This window comes from Rhipicephalus microplus, chromosome X (assembly GCF_043290135.1).
Source record: "Rhipicephalus microplus isolate Deutch F79 chromosome X, USDA_Rmic, whole genome shotgun sequence".
NCBI classification, from domain to species: Eukaryota; Metazoa; Arthropoda; class Arachnida; order Ixodida; family Ixodidae; genus Rhipicephalus; species Rhipicephalus microplus.
In genome coordinates, this window is record NC_134710.1 from 27,704,157 (window position 1) to 27,725,646 (window position 21,490).

At 45.9% G+C, this 21,490-nt stretch overlaps 1 pseudogene; it reads left to right on the plus strand.

Moving 5' to 3' along the window:
- Positions 1–16,690: 16,690 nt before the first annotated feature.
- The window catches only part of LOC142775020 (cell adhesion molecule Dscam1-like), a 429,006-nt pseudogene continuing 424,206 nt past the window's right edge, over positions 16,691–21,490 (plus strand).

The window sequence follows — 21,490 nt, forward strand, 5'->3', positions numbered from 1 at the left end:
CCTGTTTTCTTAATATTTTCAGATGAACCACTAGAAATCGTCTAGCTGTCTGTCCGTACACCATTACGATGCTGACTTACGGTTGTTATTTAGTGATGTGGTGAATACAATTGCTATTTTTACAATTATGTAATTGTCGGCAACACTTATTCAAGGCACAGCTTCACGAGCATGACGCCCCGACTTTTAAAAAAGAAGAATCGGGAAATCCATCTGAAAGAGTAATGATGCAACCTTCTTTTTTTATTTTCATTTTTGTTTTAAGTCTATATTTATACTGAAATGGTTTTATGTTCTTTCTTTCTATCCAATAGGGAAAGTTCAAAAGACATGGCATCCGCACACTAAGATCGAGATACAGAATTCAATATGTCGCAGTGGTCGTGTGCCGACGAAGGTGGAATGCAATGCCGTTGCTACGCTAAAAGGTCCACTTTAAAGGATTCACTCGGGGCACAATGTTGGCGTGTCTTTGCTTGCCGCAATCTCACATATTTTCTCATAGCGTTCTGCTTTATTTGCGATGCTGCGGAACAATAGCATGCAGTTATCACTACTTGTTCTTACTTTGACTTTCGTGATGTAAACATTGGTGGTATGTCTTTGATGTATATCTTCTCATTTCTCACAACCGTTCCAGCAATGTAAATAAACGCACTGTTCAAGAAAAACATAGAAATCAGATTTGAAAATTGGAACCAGCAGAAGGAAGCACGATGTACAATGTAAGTTTTAGAAGCGGGTATGAGCCCCGCCACGGTGGTCTAGTGGCTAAGGTACTCGGCTGCTGACCCGCATGTCGCGGGTTCGAATCCCGGCTGCGGCGGCTGCATTTCCGATGGAGGCGGAAATGTTGTAGGCCCGTGTGCTCAGATTTGGGTGCACGTTAAAGAACCCCAGGTGGTCGAAATTTTCGGAGCCCTCCACTACGGCGTCTCTCATAATCATATGGTGGTTTTGGGACGTTAAACCCCACATATAAAAAAAAAAGAAGCGGGTATGAGTGACCTGGTTGATGTTCGTATAGCTGAAGCTATATTTGTCAAAGACACCTTGTTATTCCAGACAGGTTAGTTCTAAATGACCAGACTTTGACGCCACTATTATCTGCAAAAAAAGTCACAAGATTGTCGTTGCAATGAAACCGTGACTTCGCTTGTAGTATGTGCGAGGGCTTGACGTTGTCAAATGCCTTTTCTAGATCTAGTGCAAGCAGGACCCTGTATTTTTTCTTTATTATTTTTTCAATGAATCTGATAGCAACAAACAGTAATGTCAAGTGAAGAACGGCTATCAGATTGAAACGCAAGTGCGCTGCTCACGCTCAGAGGACACAAGAGAAGAACACATACAGGACGATCGCGAACTTCCAACCTTCAGCCCCGCCGTGGTGGTCTAGTGGCTAAGGTACTCACCTGCTCACCGGCAGGTCGCGGGATCGAATGCCGGCTGCGGCGGCTGCATTTCCAATGTAGACGAAAACGCTGTATGCCCGTGTGCTCTGATTTGGGTGCACGTTAAGGAACCCCAAGTGGTCGAAATTTCCGGAGCCCTCCAACATGGCGTCTCTCGTAATCATATGGTGGTTTGGGGACGTTAAGCCCCACATATCAATCAGTCAACTAACCACCTTCGTAGCTTCACCAATTCCTCCTTTATTTCTTTCAATGCCAGTGCAAACGCGCACTTCTAGCCGCGAGTCAGTCCGCTTTAGTTCAGGGAGTGAGTGAAATGAACTTTATTTGGTCCTGGAGAACTGGTCAGACGCCCCCCTAAGAGGTGTCCGCCGCAGTTGCTGGCCGCGTCCACGCCGGGACTGGAAGATCGTGGCTCTCCGCCCTTTCGCAGGCCTCCTGGACTGCCGAGTATTGGACTGAGAGTTCGGGGCTTTTAAGAGCCCTCTCCCAGTCTTCTTCTGTGCTGAGCTTTGCGCCATGTAACGCCGGGCACTGCCAGAGCATGTGAGCGAGTGTGCAGTTATGGGCCTCACAACTAGGGCATCCCGGAGTTATGCCATCAGCAAAGTGGCTGAATGTGTGGTCGTGATGCGAAGCTACATGATGAGTAGTGCTGCTTGCTTCACACGTGCGTCTGAGCGCTGTCCCTCTGCAGATGCGATAGGCGTGTTTTCAGCTCCAGTATCATACGCCTGTCAGATTTTTTGCCTTCAGGCTACTTCTCTGTGGTTCTACGCAATGCTGCCGCCGCATCACAGCGCACGCAGCGCATACAGTAGTGTTGCAGTGACACTGTAGCTATGGCATCGCACGTACTCGTCCGCTTTAGCCACGGGAGGTACCGGGTTCTATCCCCAGTGCGGCCGGCCACCCACCGGTTTATAAACAGGGTATAAGTGGGCTTCAGGGCGGTGACGCGACGCTCCGTGGTGAAGCTTACTCTGCCTGGAGGACTCCCAATTCGTTGCGTGAGACCCGGAGGGTTACAGTGACGCTTCCCTATTGAATACCCACGTAGCGCCACGAACGGTGACACGGTGACACCATATCTCATATACTGTATCTTTCACAAAGCCAGTGTGACCGCCAATATTCGGAACACGAGGAATGCAAGACGCCGCCCCACGGATGTGTACACAACTGAACGAAAAACTGGTAGATCCCACGTACAGTGGGAATCGATGATATGCGAAGCACGAATGGGGAAGGTTGAATTGTCACATATAAAATCAGCACAACGTTACGAGGTGGACGTGAAATATGTCGTACATGACGTCCATGTCATGATTATCACAAGTGCACCTGGCATTTGTTCTCAGTCGTCCATTCGCGTCACGTCTTACAAAATCTGGATCATGTGAAGCTAGCCAAACGGCCGCGAGCGCCCTATGAGCGTAACATGTAGTCATGTTTCCTGAGACACACATGTCATGATGATCCTGTTTGGACATGTAATTTCTCTCCGTCGTCTGTTCATGTCACGTAATGCCAAACTTGGCATACGGGAAGCTATAGCAAAACGGCGGCGAGTGCATCATGAGCGTAGTATGTAGTCGTGTTTTACATGACATGCATTTCATGATTATCGTGGGTGAACGTGTCATTTACCTTTGTCGTCCGTTTGTGTGACGTAGTACCAAATTTGGTATATGTGAAGCTAGCGAAATGGCCTCGACCACATCATGAGCATTATACGTAGTCATGTTCTTACATGACACGTATCTCATGATTATCATGTTTGCACCAGTCATATACGTTCGTGTCCATTCATGTCAGGTAATACAAAATTTGGTAGATGCGAAGCTAGTGAAACGGCCACGAACGCACTATGACGTGGCGTGTGTCATGTTCTTACAAGACATGCATGTCATGATTTCGACGTCAGGGCCCATCACTTATGTTCACCATGCAGTCATGTCATACCATACCAGTTTTGCGATATGACATGATAATGAAATGGCCGCAGGAGCAGCAAGACCATGAATTGTAAATCATGACATTCATGATATACTTATCATGATTTTCATGTTATGACTAGTCATGTATGCTCGTCATACAGTCATTTTATGCCATACCAATTTTGGTATAGATCCCATCATCCAAACGGCCTGGAGAGCTAAACGTCTTAGATAGATAGATAGATAGATAGATAGATAGATAGATAGATAGATAGATAGATAGATAGATAGATAGATAGATAGATAGATAGATAGATAGATAGATAGATAGATAGACAGACAGACAGACAGACAGACAGACAGACAGACAGACAGACAGACAGACAGACAGACAGACAGACAGACAGACAGACAGACAGACAGATAGATAGATAGATAGATAGATAGATAGATAGATAGATAGATAGACAGATAGATAGATAGATAGATAGATAGATAGATAGATAGATAGATAGATAGATAGATAGATAGATAGATAGATAGATAGATAGATACTCTCAAAGTCGCCAAAGTTCGCTAAGGAATGCTGCGCATTAGGAATATTTAAACAAATTTTTATTGAATGCTAGGAAGTAACACATTAACACTTAACGCAACTCTCCTGAAGTTTGAGCGTGATTTCTGTGGTAAAAAAAAATAAACAAACGCCAGGCTTGCCCGGAAGGCGCAGCACAGTCACAGCGATAGCTTTAAGAGCGGCCTTTCAAAGCCTCTTTAAAGACTCATTGGGTAACTGCTACAAACACGCTTGCTTGATACCCACTACGGCATTAGTATTGATTTTTGGCGGCAGTAGGCTGGCATTCGCTATGCTATTTTTCGTCATTCTTCTGAGAAGCGTGGTATACGCTTAACACTTTCAAGGAATCTTGTACCAATTGTTCATGCAGTGGCTGACGACGATTACGAATTATGCCTGAAGTGGGTATGCGCCACAGTTATAGGTGAACAAGAATAAGCTTTTGTAATGAGTTGGAGCATTGGACGACCCACTCGTTACGCCATTCACATTGTGCGACGACTGCTTGTTCTTTCGCTGTTCTAAAAACACTTTATAAGTCGCAATAACGCGAATTCTTTCCCGACATCAAACCTGCCTAAGGCAAGCTTCTCAACAAGTCTCAAGCACCGGCGTGGCTCAGTGGTAGAATATTGCCCTGGCACCCAGGGGTTCCGGGTTCGAGCGTCATTGTGTCATTCAATGACACAATGGGGCTCGAAAAAGTTAGTACCCGGTACTTTTTTTTCTCTTTTCGTGCGTTGTGGTTACTGGCGGTGATTGTGGCGCAGCGCGTTACCCGAGTTTTGATCTCATAACAACTTTCGCTGTAAACCAAACAACTGAATGGGAACCAGTCCTTGCAACTGAGACATTGTCTGCCTCAATCATTCAGCCACAACGAGAAGAGCATTACAAGTACCGCGCGAAAGAGAGAGAGAGAGAGAGAACAAACAAAGGAATAAAGTCATGTGCGTCCTATCAGGAACTGTAGCTAATAGGGCTTCATAGCAGAGCACGAATAACACCACTACAACTTGCCTAATACAACCGTGGATTACTACCTATAAGCGGATAACAGAGCTACACTGCACAGTGTTCATGAAAGCACACTTAAATGTGGTACTCTCTTTTATTTCTTCCAGAACCCTTGGTGCGTGAAAGCCTTTTCTCGCCCAATACAAACTGGTTGCATTCTTTAGTTTTCTCCTTTTGTCTCCTCGACGTGATTGCCTTACAGTATGCGCTCTATCACCTCCACTCACGGGGTGGCTTCCTTACTCCTTTTCTTGTTCGTGATGTGGAGAAAGGCCTGCGTTTATTTTTTTCCGTCGGCCTTCCAATAGATGAGAACTCACAAAAGCTTCAACTCTTTACGCCCCTTAAAATGCGCTGCAAAGAGAGCCATGATTCTGCTGCTGTGCGAACATTCAAAGAAAGGAAAGATCTCAGTGATAAAGCCGAAGATGGGTTTCTTGTGTGCTAAGAAGCAACTGCGTACACTGCGTGTCATCCAGGCAGCGGGAACCGGATCGCGAGGGAGTCCTTTTCACTCAACGACGGAACCCGGTGACGACATCTCGTATTTGGTTGCCGGCCGCCACCTCATCTATCGGTGGACAATTCTCCTTTTTGCACAGAGACATTTTTCTCGACGGCACTACAACAGTTAAGACGCCTACTACTACTAGCAAGTTCTGCTGTCTCGGGGAGACCTGTCCTCTCGAGGACGTCTTCTCGCTCTCTTTGTATACGTTGCTTACTTGCTACCCGCTGCGCACTCTTCTTAAGCACTCGACAGCGCTGCTTTGCTTTCACCCCGTTGATGCAGCTCGCTGCCGCCATTTGTCGCTGTCTCGGGAGCATATCCCTCTTTCTTTCAGACCTCCTTCCGCTTATCCTCCACATTGAGCTTTTCAGCTCTCGAGTTGGTGGCCCACCTCACCGCTGTGGTGCTGCTTATTGCTATTATTATTGCTTCCCTACTTACAAATGCTCTCACGTATGAATAGGTGGCATTTTCCGCTGCGCATGCGCAAAATATACCCCACGAGCGTCGCACGGAAGAAAAGAAAAAGAAATTTATGCGCATATTCGTAGGCACTCCAACCATCACGATCCACATTTCGATTCACACATACAAATAGAAAGTAATTGCATGCTGAGCTACGAGGGTAGCGTATAAGAGAGATCTTATGAGAGTGCGATCACACGCGCAGCAGCAACCACTCCGCAAGAAAGCTAGACCAAAGTTGAGCTCAAAGCAAACAGAGGCAACCGCCGGAGTCGTGTCAGGTGGCTCAGTGAGAGTAGCGAAGAGAGAGAAGCCAAGGTGACAAGAGAAACAACGATGACGCTTTGTCGGCCTGAAGACATGCATTTGGAGCATGTTTACGCATCTGTCATTCACACATTGGTGGGCTTGTCCTCCTCCGCACCCTTGCCGGTGGAAGAGGAACGTTGTCACTGCTTCGGACCACCGCTGACTTATTCCCTTTGGCGAGTCCTTGTCAAAACACTGCTTCTCCGCATTCAGAGAGTGTGTCCGCACCGGTGTGCATGCGAGTGCTGAGACGAGACGTTCGAGATAACCGGAGCGCGCCGCACGAAGCTGAAAGGCTCGCGGACATTTTTTTTTACGCATTCGGACGAAACGGTGAAGGCAAGCACAAAACTTGCGCTTGTGCGCGCCGGCTGTCGCTGCAGATAAACCAGACTGCGTGAGGAATAAATGTCCTGTCTGCATCCATCTCGCCCGAGGAATAAACAAACGGGAAAATGTGTTGAATTTTAGGAATAATGAGCTGTGAGTATTCGCTCTTTCAGGTTTTATGGTTTTCTCGGCGTATATCATTTCGCATGTTCCTGTGCAACATATTCTCGGATGTTCATAGACCAGAACAAAAGAATCTCTTCGCGCGTGTTTGGCCTACGCTGTGCATGGACGCTAACTTTAATATTTTTTTATCTCCACTTGTTTCTACAGCCTATTAACTGTATAACTCTGATGCGATATTTAGGCACTTGAACGCGGTTACTCCCAGAAGCCAAGTAGCAGCAATGCGCAAACAGGCTCAAGCGACTGTAAGACCTTAACTTGCTTTACTCTTACGGTTTCGCGTAGTCTCATACTTTGTTGCCTTTGCGAGTATCATACCTTCCTTATGCTCGCATTGGTTATTCACCAGACCAAAATTCAGAGAACTTCTCTTTCGAGAATGTTTTTCGTCATATATAGGCTGGCTTCGCTAATAATATCTCCAGCTTCAGTATTCACTGAAAGAGCATTTTCTTACAAACTTTGTTTGAGTAAAACGTTCTTCGAATGCGGCTGCAAGTTGTTTTACCCTGGCACCTGCTCTTATCGATGTTGACCCACAATATCACCTGTCTGCGTGACCTGCGCATGAATTGTAAACTGGAGATTCGGGGACAACAAATGACGAGTAAACACTGGCAGTAAGCAGGACATATGAACCTTGATTATGTTATCGTGGTGGTTTCTTGAGCCTTACCTGCAGACAGTGGCAAAATGTGGCTGCGTCATATATATAAACGATGAAAATTCTATTCTGTGCACCAGAAAGGAAGGTTGCTGACATCAAGGCTTGAAGCCTAATATTAAGTTTCTCACGACGTAAACCTTCTTAGTTTTCATCGAAAGGGCCGTCTTCTGAAGGCAAATATACCTAATTATTAGGAAAAACTCAACACAGTACCACTTTTATTGTATGGCTCATAAAATACATGTACTCTTAAGGTAGATGTATCCCAGTACCTTCCATTAGGTGCCGTCATCTTTCTTTGAATATGTGTCGTTATTGAAACAACGGTTTCGAACTTTCTGTAAAACCAACAAAAAAAAACTGGTTCTCTGATGTCAATTGAACTCTCAGGGAAGGCAATGACTGTATCTTGCTAGCTTCAACATTAAAAAGGGAGTGGGTTTTCTTCATTGCAGTAGACTCAACGTACTGACTCCTGCCTTTAGGTGCAAGAAAAAAAAAAGTGATCCTGCTACATACTCCTTTTTTGACCAGTAATCTTATAAGCTGAATTACAATAGCACTGCTATCGTATTGCGAAACGCATTATTCCTGGTACACTTGCTACAGTCTTTGTTCTTTCTTTTTTTTTTCTAATGGCGCCTACTGTCAAAAAAAGGCGATCTCGCGGGAACGAATGTGACATCGAAGACAGCTATACGCCGCAAAGCACGATCCAACTAACTAAAACTTCTCTGTTCTCCAACCTTGCAGTCGTGTTTGCTTCATTGTATGGCATTTTTTTTTTGTCTTCTCCGGTGGCCGTTCCGGCCGTGTTGCTTCCACGTTCGCGCCTTCTCTGGTTTCCGCGTGGTGTTTGACGGCGTGTGACGGTTCCAGACAAGCCGTGCTATAGATGACAGCTGTCACCGAATGGTAGCCTGTGCAGGCACGACCGATGCGCGGTCGATATTGGCTCCTGATCGGGCGCCTTTACTAGAGCATTTCTTTTTCTTCTTCCACTACCCGTTGACGAATAATGTCGTCTAGCGCCGGAGCAAGCGGGCGCGCAATAACAGCAAGCAGTAATAAAAGGGGCTGCACGAGACGGGCTCGTTTCGCCGCTGATGACGTGTTCCGACGGAGCAGCCTCTGTTCCGATGTCGAGACGGACGAACGCGCATTGTTCAACGCGCGCCACCAATCGATGTCACCTTTCTATATCGGAAAAGAGAAAGGCGCGAACCTGGCAAGATGTCTTCAGATATTACGTTTCAATGGACTTTTCGGTTATTTTTTTCTCCAGTTCGGCCCTGAATACGAAGGAAATCAGGTCCACTGTAATGTGCATTACCTAGGGGCCTAATGTTGTCCTGGCAACAATGACGTGGCCAACTGGAAGCCCTGACGCCTTATCCTACTTATGAGAAACATCCGAGCATGGTTATTGCGTGACTGTTCGAAGTTTGAGGCGGTCATTGTAGCTATTGATCCCCGTGCCACCACAACTGAAACCGCCAGATCGGATCACGAGTCGAAAGTGCTTGCGCATATCGGCTTTCGCTAGTAATATAGTACACAAAAATTAGGCAAGAGGCATTTTCGGAGTAAGTGTGTGGCAACGGGATAGGTAGTACTTATTAATTTTTTTCTTGAGCAGGCATTAAAGGAACTTTTTTGTGAGCTAAAATTCTGCCCACACCTGCTGTAATGGTGGTACTCTTCAACAATTTCTTAATAATAATAAAAGCAATTGTTAGGGTTTACCATGCCCCCATGGGATCATGAGAGAGGCTGTATTGTAGAGCTCCGAAACTTTCGACCGGCTGCGGTTTTCTAACGTGCACATAAGTCGTAATACACGAGCACTTTGCTTCCATCGAAATGTAGCAACGCAGCGGAGATCTGTACCCGCAACCTTTGCGTCAGCAGTCATTCACTATGTAACCACTAGAACAACACAGCGAGTGCCGGCAGTCCCTTCTACGCTTTTAGTTCCGGTTATATTCGACAAGGATGCAACAAGGATCAGTGTATGCGCTAAGCCTTATTTAAAACTGCGTATAATAGTAAAGTACTAGATAGGATACAACTAGGAGAATTATGCTGCGGAGATAAGAATTTTATTTACCAATATTTCTGCACGTGATCATCAGTTCCTCTGAAGCTACTTCCCCATTTTAACCGGAATCAAAGATTCACGAACGATCTTTCGAGTTCAGTAATTGTTACAAAACACAACCCTGGGTTTGGTCTTGGTTCTTTTATGGCACTAAAGTCTGAAATCCGTCACCTCGATGGTCTTGACGAACATCGCCATTCTTGCCGCTGCCGAAGTCACCCGTCATCATCGCGTGACGTCCTTGTGGACGTGGCAAAGTTTCAGTGGATACGCCTAACAACGTTTGATGATACCTGGTTGGAGCTGACGTGGCCCACTAGGTGGTGTATTCATCGGCCGGCTTTGAAGGGGGCTTGCACCAGGGATGTAGAAGATGGCCGTGCGCTGTTGCTGGGTCTTCAGCTGCCTCCCACGAACTGGGTCGAGATATCCGCTCAGTGAATGAGACCAGGTTCAGACACGTCTAGTTAGGGTTTCAGAAGAGTGGCATGCCAAAGATGAAAGATGAAGGAAGCAGCAACGGGAATGTCGACGGTGGCAGCAGGTGGCAAACAACCATAAAGATAGCGCATGAGAAACCAAGCACCACCGTTCACCACCACTCGTGCACAGAATTGACCCTTGCTCCGAACGTGTATAAGGCTGTACCTGTGAGCATAACATCGCACCATAGCTAGCGGCTACAAGGTCATCGTCATCACAATCATGACCTAAAAATTATGGTCCACCTTTGTGTTACAATAATTCAAAAGTCTGTTCCCTTTGTGTGATGCGCCAAGGGGCTTAACTGCTAATCTACCTTCGCAGAGTGGAAGGACTCACAATTTCAATTTATTTCTTGCCAAGAAAGTGGTCTGTTTAATGTCAGACTTTTCTGAAGCACCAAACAATGTGATACAGAGAGATGGAGAGAGAAATAGATGAAAAGGAATGGCAGGGAGGTTAACCTCGAACAAAAAACCAGTTTTCCACCGGGCACATCAGAGTGAAAATGAGACCACATAGAGGACAGGAAGAGAAAGAGACGTAAAAAATAAAAAAAAAGCACACCAAGGCTTAGGTCGGCAAACTCATTCATCAGTCGACTCACCCGGAGTCACTCAGATCGAGCCGTGAGTCCGGGTGAGTAATATTTTGGTTAATTCGAGTCCGACTGAGTTCTGCTCAGGAAAAGTTTAATGAGCCTGAGTCCGAGTGAGTTCAAAGCGCAATAAATATTTCTCGAATGAGTCTGAATGAGTTAAGGTCCTAGCTAATCATTTACATAGGCTCCTATCTAGTCATCTTCAGCATTATTATCAGCCTTACCAGTATTCACATTTATATAAACATCTACTCTTTGGTATTATATAGTAAAGCAGTGTATTTCATACACTATTTCTATATTTATCAATCATAGCCGCGAATCACGTAGGAAGGCGGCTTGATTTCTCCTTCCACGAACTCTTCTAAGAAAGGTGTTGATAAATATCTCCTACACTCTCATCTTTCCCAAAAAAAATTACCTAACTATAATTGAAGCCCTCAGAACTCGATGTCAACAATACCATGTCAAACGGCGCCAAGAAGAGCACTGATTACGTGCAATATTAGGATTAAACAGCATTGACACCATGGTCACAGAGGCCAATTCTACACTAACGGACTGCCCCGCTATGGTGGTCTAGTAGCTTGGCTGCTGACCCGCAGGTCGCGGGATCGAATCCCGGCTGCGGCGGCTGCATTTACGATGGAGGCGGAAATGTAGGCCCGTGTGCTCAGATTTGGGTGCACTTTAAAGAACCCCAGGTGGTCGAAACCTCCGGAGCCCTCCACTACGGCGTCTCTCATAATCATATGGTGGTTTTGGGACGTTGAACCCCACATATAAATCCATCAAATACACTAACGGGCTCATGAGTCCACTCACTCGGACTTGCTCAGACTCACATTGAGCCGTGAGTCTGAGTCTGTGTGATTGTAGGTGAGTAATATTTTGGTAAGTTTGAGTCCGAGTGAGTCTGGTGGGTGTGAGTCCGAGTGTGGGTGTGAGTCGTGGGTGTGAGACCGAGTGAATCCTAAGCTCAAAACATATTTCATGAGTGAATCTGAGTGAGCTCCCCAAATTTTGCTGACCCATGCACACAGGTAACGCGTTCTAATCTGAGCCATTCTGATAGATCGCCGAAGAACGCAGAAAGCACAATAGCACACGGAAAGCCATTTTATGTGACATTAGATCCCCTCGAAAGCGCATATTTTTATTCCGAGAGAGTTCGGTCGTCCAACCTATCGAGAGTACTACAAAGCGATTGTCTCTATGAAAAGCACTGTGCGCAGATGTACAAGGACAATGGATAATAGCTCCTTCACCACCGCCGAGGTCCCAAGCTGCGTTGTCGGCCCTTCCAAAGCGGACTGCGTACGCATAGACCAAAGTGGTACCCATTCGTAACACAAAAAAAGTAGCCTCACCTCGGTGAACTTCTGGAGGAATTTGATGGCCGAGAGTTGGGTCTAGGAAATATAATCATGCGTGCTTGCGGTGCGGCTCATTTTATTTTGATATGGTGCATTGGCGAGCAAGCACTCAGAGCTCCCATGCAGCGTCAGTCCTAGAAAGCAGTATCCATATTTGGATGCCACAAATTGCACACTCATCGCAATACCAAGCGTGGGGAAGCGCAAAGCGAAGATAGACGAAAATGAAAGAGAAGGAAAGGCAGCGGGGTGGAAGAAATACAGGGACGTTAAACAGACAAACTTCCGGTTTGCTTCCCTGCTCTTGGTGAATGAAATAAAACGAAAAGAACTGATCAATCTGAACCTTAGCCATGCTGTCTGTAGCAACGCAGCACAACTGCATTAGCTTATATACGGCGACGTGCGTCGACTAATTTGCTCACTCTGCGTCAAGCTTCGTCGACCAAGCGAGATACATTTCAGGCCTCTATTTCTGTGCGCTTGAATAATTAAGAGGCGTCGTATGTGTGTCTGCTACCGCCAGAAAAAGTCGAATATCGCTTGGATTGGCTATGTCTCTGAAATACAAGGAGAACTTTCATTGAAAAAGAAAACTGTGTAGCGAGTGCTGCAAAATTTTGTGGATGGTCGCAGATAGAAAACTGAACGTGCCACTGAAAAAACAATAATTTGTCTTTCTTGGCTTTCTGTTACTTTTATTATTCAAGCCAGATTTGTGTTGACCATCACTCTGTTAGTACCTTATGGAATCATGATCCCGCTGCAATATAATACGAAAAGGTAACTCATAAAGTGCACTACTGCTCTTGCCTCACGACAGAGCTATGAAATAATGCAATAAGTAATTGAATTAAGTGCGTGCTTTAAACGTCCCGAAATTACATCACGTGCTGTGGGATGGATGCCATTGTCAGAATTTATTTAAATAACGTTAGGTTGGTTCACGTGAACTCAAACCTTGATTAATGTGATTGATATGTGGGGTTTAACGTCCCAAAACCACCATATGATTATGAGAGACGCCGTAGTGGAGGGCTCCGAAAATTTCGACCTCCTAGGGTTCTCTAATGTGCACCCAAATCTGAGAACACGGGCCTACAACATCTCCACCTGCATTGAAAATGCAGCCGCCGCAGCCGGGATTCGATCCCGCGACCTGCGGGTCAGCAGCGGAGTACCTTAGCCTCTAGACCACCGCGGCGGGGCGAACTCAAACCTTAGAACTTACATATTATCACCTTCAATGCATGTATTAGACTTCTACCTCGTTTGCGAGAAATGAAATCCTATAAGTAGTCCCTGCCGGCAGAATAACAAAACCACTCAGCTGTTGCAAAACGTAATTGTGTTGAACTTTATATAAGAAAAGGTTCGTTCTTTACCGTGTGGCATAGAGACACACTACAGGTATCGTCTTGTTGATGAAAAATACTTTGTTCTCCGCACAACCGCCTCTACCAAGGATGTAAAGCACCTCATACACTACCCCTCATTGCCGAACAGCACACATAATCGGCTAATCGGTTTTGTATAACGCTATGGTATGGCCTGCCGCGACTAATAGCATCCTACTTCCCCTGCGACTTTGAAAACCGAGCTGCACGTGAGACCAATGATGCACAAGTTTCCGCGTTACACAGGTTCTGGGTCGGAGGGAGGGGGAAAGAAAGAGACACTATCACAAGAAGAGGTAACCATGCACGCCGCAGCAGTTGTAGGTGGCACTGTTAAATCTTCTTCCTCAGTATCTGTTAGCACGTGCGTAATTAACGTGTCGTTTTATTTAAACGGCGTGATGGTACGAAAACGGTTGTACGCAGGTCTGAAAGTTGGGACAACTGTAAACACGTTTGGGCCAGTAGAACTTAAGACCAACCTTATATTTTAATAGCTGGGTATTCTTAGTAGAATATATAAGTAGATTCAAATACAATGCATGAAATGGTACGCTTTAGCGTGATACTGCCGCTAAAGAGTGGCTGCCACCATGACGCTCGTCCAGCATTAACTGCGTAATATAATGTGAAGTTGCAAGAACGCGTGCATTGTAGTATCAGATATATATATTACAAAGAGGGTTTTCTTACGGTGAAAATTTCGTAAACGTAGGTGCCACACGGCATTAGAGAATTAGCCGGCCAATAAACAACAGCACTTCAGAACATATAGTTTCACCAATCCAATCCCTGGCGAACACAAAAACACATGATCCACACTGCCATAAGAACAGCCTGTTGATACTGCGTAATGACCACTAGGAAATTACTGTTACCCACCGTCATATTATTCCGATTATGTGGTTGTGTTATTTCCTCACCTACAAAGTGCAGTGCTTATGAGGTTCTGCCGGCAAGCGCCTATTCTGGGCAAAATGTTTTGCAGCATTGAGCCCATGTTGAAGGATTCCTCTCCGGAGGCAAATAAGAGGGAGTGGTATCCTACTCCCATTCATAACACGCTCTATGGACGCTATCACTTCTTCGTCATTTAATTAATAATAAACGTTGAGCCCAGCAGGGTATTGCGTTTATCGGCTACATCCTGTTACCTCCACTTGCGTTGTCGGAAGCGCCCTGAACGAAGTAAAATCTGTTGTGAGCGTACTATATAGTCGTGAGTAAGGGCGCACGACAGGCGCAGTTATGACTGAACCAAATGAAAAAAAAAAACAAGGCGAAGATTGCGGGAATACACTGTGTGCATGGTCTGTCACAATGTATAAAAAATATCGCCGCGCGAGCACTATACGTACAAAAATGGTTAACCAGCGAAAGCTGAAACATGCAGCCCCGGTGTTTTGCAGTGAGTTCAACCTGATGCTGCACCAGAAACGTCTCACAATTATTGTTTACATTTTGGTGTTTCTTAATGAGGTTAATTGCACGTTTGTATTGGGTTTACCACAGTGTTTATTTCCCATGTTGTACATTGTGCCTCACACGATAACAGTCATAGAGGAGTGTAATAAGCGGTTAAATGCGTTTCGCAACGCGTTAATCACAGTGGCTGTTCTCGAACCACAGACGGTCACAGACGTCGCAGCCGAAGCCAAAGTGCCGCTGGAGAAACTCCCGGCGAAGTCGCTCCCGCAATCATCACGTCGCTCGTGTTGTGCCATCGCGAACGTTTGACATCGCGAGTTATAACTCGGTGGCGTGGTTTGCAGGGTCCGCCTGCCACCGGCGTTTGCATTGCCGTTCGCAATTTATCGCATCTTTGAAGGCTGCCAAATCATCGGATCGCAGTTCCTGCCAGCACTCGGCGTCACTAGCATGTTTTTGTGCCCGGACTCCACCATCGGCCCGGCGAATGCGAACTCTCTCACGTTTCCACTGTCAGCGCTCTTCTAGAGTTTTCCGTGGCTTACCCATGTGTAGCGGTCTTTCGTTTCTCCTAGCCATATACAGCTTTCGCTGTGAAAAGGGGGGCTCCCGGCAAGAGGTCAAAGTGGTTTTTTTCTGCAGAACATTAAGTGCGTGGTGTGTGCCAGTCGGTGTACAGCCGAGCTGAGTTGAACCCTAGGTCATGATCTGTGTGCATCATTGAGCACATCTACAAACATGTTGCTTGTGCCTCAGGTGTCATGTACAGCATCGCCCCGCCGCGGTGGTCTAGGGGCTAAGGTACTCGGCTGCTGACCCGCAGGTCGCGGAATCGAATCCCGGCTGCGGCGGCTGCATTTCCGATGGAGGTGGAAATCTTATACACCCGTGTGCTCAGATTTGGGTGCACGTTTTAAAGAACCCCAGGTGGTCGAAATTTCTGGAGCCCTCCACTACGGCGTCTCTCATAATCATATGGTGATTTTGGGACGTTAAACGCCACATATTAATCAAATAATGTACAGCAGCGCACTATCGTGTGGCCGCATTTATGCTGGCCAGACGGGCAGAGGTCTCAATCTGCACCTCAATGAGTGTGGAAACGCAGTTAAAGGTCCTGCTTTTTTAAACACTTAGGCATGCATCTCGGAGACTGCCGATCCATCACGGATTTTACGGGTCTCGTGGTTTTGTTCTGTCATTCGGACAAGATTACACAGAAAATTTGCGAGGCTTTACATATTAAAAAGGAAGGTCATACGTGTGTGAGTGAGACGCCACTTGCACTAATAGATACAGAGGTATCCCTTTTGGACCATACCACCTAGCACCTTGCTGTATTCCACAAGTATGTTTTAATACCACGTCACGTTGTCAGGATACTTAATAGGCAATGTGAGACGTGTGTCTATAAATTATGTTCTTTCTGCGTATTGGCGCATGCGTGGTAGCCTACGTCAATTTTTTTCGTTTTCTTCATTAAATTTAATTTGAAATTAAGCGCTTGTGTCGTGTTTTCTCTATGTCTATTTGTGCGCGCCCTTCGGTAACAATGAATTTGTAGCAACTCGCCCAGTTTTCTGCTTTGTTGTGTCCTAGGAAACTACTCGTGGCATACATCATTCATTATATGGATAAATCGAGATCTTGCTCCCAAATGATGTCCCGTGAATCAGCGTGCCGGTTATGAAAAAGCGCTCGGAAAGAATGAGAAACGTCAGGAGAGTATATCACACTCGCTCTTTCCATTTTCAGAGGTTGTTTAGGGTCCTTTAAATGTACCGATCGTATGAATATGATACTTATGGTATCTTCAACGAATTGCACCAGTGTGTAACGTGCCACCCGAGCACCTCTGTATATAATTGCACAAATCGGCACACCATGATACCCCCACACGCAGCAGTGCGATTTCATGGTAATGACAGGGGTCTGGAATCCTCTATTATGACGTTTTTTGACACCCATTTTGTTCATTTGGAACACTGTGTCTCGCTCAGCAGTTGCCCACACCTATACAAAGCTGCCGTTTTCTTGCCATTTCAGCGCCACCACTGTTCTTCAAGGAGGAGCCTCCCGGCTGGGTTCCCTTCTTGAACAGCACGGGCGCCGTCGTGCCGTGCTCGGCGGGTGGTTCTCCGCCTCCCACGGTCACGTGGCGCAAAGCGGACAGCGGCGCACCCGTCACCGAGCTGCCCGGCCTGCGGCAGCTGCGGCCCGATGGCTCACTGGTGTTCCCGCCCTTCGGCGTTGACCAGTACCGACCCGACGTACATGCTACCAGCTACCGCTGCGAGGCATCCAACAGTTTCGGCATCATCGGCAGCAGGGACGTTCGCGTCACAGCCGGTACGTGACTCTTATCACTACCCTTTTGCCCCGAAAGAGGGCATAAACGAAGAAGGTTCAACGATATATATCGTTAGTTATTTCGAAGAAACAGCGTACTTGACAGAAAATACAGTCTACAAAAAACAAACTATCTTACTACCAAGCGTCATAGGTTTCGGCTGCCAAGTTGGCTTATTTGTCCAGCTGGTGGATCATGCTGTATAATATTAACTGTTCGCACTGCCACAGTAGCAGCACATATGCCTCGTTCAATATCAATTCGGCAAGCTACGTCTATAGGGAGGCGCGCGTGCACCAGCGAACGTCTTGAAGAACTACATTATTGTAACAAGTTTGGAATAACGCTCACGAGCTCGATGGCTGGTGATCCAGAACTCAACGTGACCCAGAACTGCTGCAGGTTGTAATCCAGCTGGATTAAAAGCTACTGAGCTGAGAATTCCTTCTCGGCTTCCACGCACCATCTTCTGGAATAGCGAATCTGTACCGGACTTGAAACAAATGCTTCAACAATATTTCTTTAACTTACTCGCAAACATAACATAAAAACTGGAATATAAAGAAGACAAAAGTAAGTTTTTCGTTGAATAAACCTTAACCAAACTTTCTGGCGTTAAAGTGCGATGCACTGTCAACACGCCGCTTCAATGGCGGTCACTCTTTCGTGGGTATTTTTATATGCATGGTGGATACAGCCCACTCTACAGAAGCGCTAACGTTAGCCTAAGCCACTCACGCCTGTATCATTCGACAAGTGATGGCTTTTCTAATGGGGACGTCATGTGGCACGTGAACTCAGAAGCAGACCATTAAAGCCTCGTTTAATCCTTAAAGTTTGCCTATTACGTCCCACGCGTGGTAGAAGAGGTGCACTTCTTAGAAGAGGTGCAAACCTTAACATAGAAGAGGTGCAAACCTTGACTTGCCTAAATGGTCTGACAGGCGAATTCCATTCACCGAAGACTGTGGTACGACTAAAACGTTCAGGTAAATATTAATCATAAAATGACAGGAGGACCATAATGCAGTCGCAATAATGTCGTTCATCTGTTACATGAGAGAGTGTGAGTCGACGTTCTCTGAAAACGCCAAAAACGTAGTACAGCTTGTCATAGTGACAAACTTCACCGAAATTTCGTTTTAGCGAAAGCTAAAATGAAAGGTATTGTCAGCCTTTGCAAAAGAAAAAATCTGAATCCGAACGTGAGCGGCTAGTTCGAGCGTGCACGCATGGACACAATTTGTCATGCAGTAGCGCTGAAGATCTATTTTAAGCGGTGAGGCATGTCACATTACTATTTTTTTTTACTGACAACCTCTGAAATAAGAAAAACTGGTTCCTTCAGTCGCTACTGGCTATCACTTTCAGCCTCCAATATAAAAAAAAATTAAAAACAGTATATTGTTTCGACTTGCGCAATTGGTGCCCAAGAATAATCTGCCCCATTCTCTTATCTTCACAACTCCTTCATTGGTATAGGATGTTGCTTATCCGGGAACGAGAATCATTCTTCATCTTCAAACTTTTCTCAAAAATACGAGAAGACAGCATTGATTCCCTGTCTGTTCGTATACTACGTCTACGGACATCACTTTTCAAGCGAAGATCGCATTTGTGAACTCATCAATCAGCCGAAAACCTCACGACTGCAGAATACGAATGCAGTATGAAGAGAGGGAGTGCCTCCCAAGGTGCAACATTCGAAAGCAACTGCTCATCTGGGAAAGCTTCTAGAACTTCAAAGGCCGTGCGGTTTTCTTATACAAGGAACCTAATTATCTCTATACCTGTTTGTCTAGTTTTCGTATTTTTGAAACATTGAGAAGAACTTCTTGATGTTATTATCGAGATTGTGTCAACTATAATGCGATTAACTCTCAAAGACTAATCCACGATGATCTCAAAGATGGATAAAAAAGGCGTCCATCTGCAAACAAGCCCAAAAGGACACCAAGTCAAATTTTCGCCAGCCATAGAAAGACAACATTTACGAAAACTAAGATATCTTACAGAAGCGTAGCATTTGTATGATGCCACTTGCGCCTGGTGATTCGGAGAATATTTGTTTCCGTAATAATAGCATATTCCTATCTAATGAAAGAACTGGAGGTGTTACGAAATAATTTAATTGTAAAGGTCCTGTCTCATTGGCACTGTTTCCCAAAATTACTGAAACAATAAATGAAAGAAGTGTTACGTTTCTAAACAATATCAAATTATAGAAATTTTAATTGCGTGAATATGTATGCAAGCGAAATGATAAAAATGCCCGTTGTCATGCCTTATAAGTTAGTTTTCTGTCTAAAGAAAAACGTAATGTTATCTGTTTTCAGGCGTGGCAGGGCCACTCTTGCCGGTTGCAACTCATTCTAGATCTCGCTACAAAAAACAACCTGTATTGCTAAAATATACGATGCCTTATCATACCTGATCCTCTACGTAACTTTCGTGTTTTGAGCAGGAAGATGCGCCATATACAAAGGGATAAAGTTACATGTTTTCATTCCTAGTCTCCATATTTTACATTTTCTCATTGCAAATAGAGCTTGTTGCTGTTCTTAGTCTCATTATCTTTCTGGATTGCCTAACTTGTCTCACTCACTTCCTTAGTCTCAATAACTTGTGACGCATGCCTGATTCACGTTGTTGTTCCGAGTTCACCGCCGCTTGGTATATAGGATATTGAGTATCCGGGTACGGGAAATGATGCTGGGAAGTTGGGCAAACGAAAAACAAGCTGTTTTACTGATATTTTTTACACAACTATTTATATCATATAAGAAGTTAAGAGTTCAGCGATCCACGAGCGTGGTGGATGAGATATCACTACATGACCCAGAGACTTTTCTTTCACTTAACACTGTCATTTCAACCCCTCAGTTCGGCTCCTCCTTCTTCGTTGAAACCAATCACACACTCCGCATCACCCACCATAGCACCAGCCAAGAACACGCTGTCGCCGATGGGTCATTGCACTCACTGACGCAATGTTCTTCCGGTCAGTGACACTCACGATACTCAATTGAGATACTCAAATGTTAGAAGCTCAGTTTGGTAATACACAAGGCTTCCATATATTTCTGGCGTTTGCTTGCTGGACTTTGCATCTATACTTGCACAAATATTATAATTATATCATCGAATGTTATTAGCCCGGAAGAAGTGATAAATTTACATGTACTTTAGCAACACCAAAATTCTTCTAGGCAGTTTGTTTTTTTACGAGATACCCGCGTGGCATGAGCCGAGAAGTGTCATTCAAAAACCAGTTGAGAACATTGATTTATGTAAATCAAAATCAGTATCTAAAAAAACGAACACGTACACACTACAGGACACATAACCAGGCCTCGCATAAACTCGGCACTTATGCTAATACTTAATCCATGGTTTAAAAATAGTAGCCTCTGAAGTAAGGAAATGCCGCAAACAGCAGTGCCGTGACGTCAGCACAACGTTATATCCCTCCACTACGAGTGGTTCCTGGTATAGGCACTAAGGGGCGTTTGCTGCTGCCGTAGCCTCTCAAATGATGGCCGCCGTTTTGCTGGCAATGCGGTAGCATCTACCGCCGCATGCTCTGCCAGCTCTCTGTGTAAAGCAAACCTGGACTGCCGGCGGGCAGGCTAGCCCGATAAAAGCAATGTCAGGCGGATATTAAAGACAAGAAAGAAAGGTTCTCGCCGCCACCAGTTGGTTTGGTGTCGCCAGCGCATTCCACAACCGCGAGCGGGCCTGCAGAGCGTATGCAATGCGTGCGATAGCGAGCCACGTATCCCAGCGTAGCTGCAGAGGCAGGGAATGGGCGGAGGAGAGAGAAAGAACCGGTGCATCACGTTGGTATTCACGGCGTCGGTGGCCCGACGCGGAGCGTGTGTTTTTCCTGTCAGCGCTATAGCGCCACGCTCCCTTTATTTTATCCCTTTGCGCCTATTTTTTTTATTATTGTTACCCGCGTTTATCTCTGTAGCCGCGGTGGCGTCAGCGATCCCGGTCGCGGTGGGACCACAGGCACGTCGATTGCGTTTTCAATTGCGCCGCCGCCCCGCCTCGTCGCCACTGGTGCTTGGGGAGAGAGCGAGAGAAGGGGCGCGAAGTATGGACGCCAACAGCCGCCGCCAACTCCGAAAATTGTTCACCGGTGGCTCGCAGCCGTCGTGGTTGCACAGCGAGCGCCGTATACGAATGCGAGCGTACGCAGGCACTTTTCTCTATCGGATTCGGCGCACCCATTGGAATCCCGCACGAGGAAACAAAACGCGACTCGCTTCCGAAATAAGCGAACCTAACCGCCGCGCCGGCGGGGCCGAAGAAGTGGGGGGGGAGGTGCT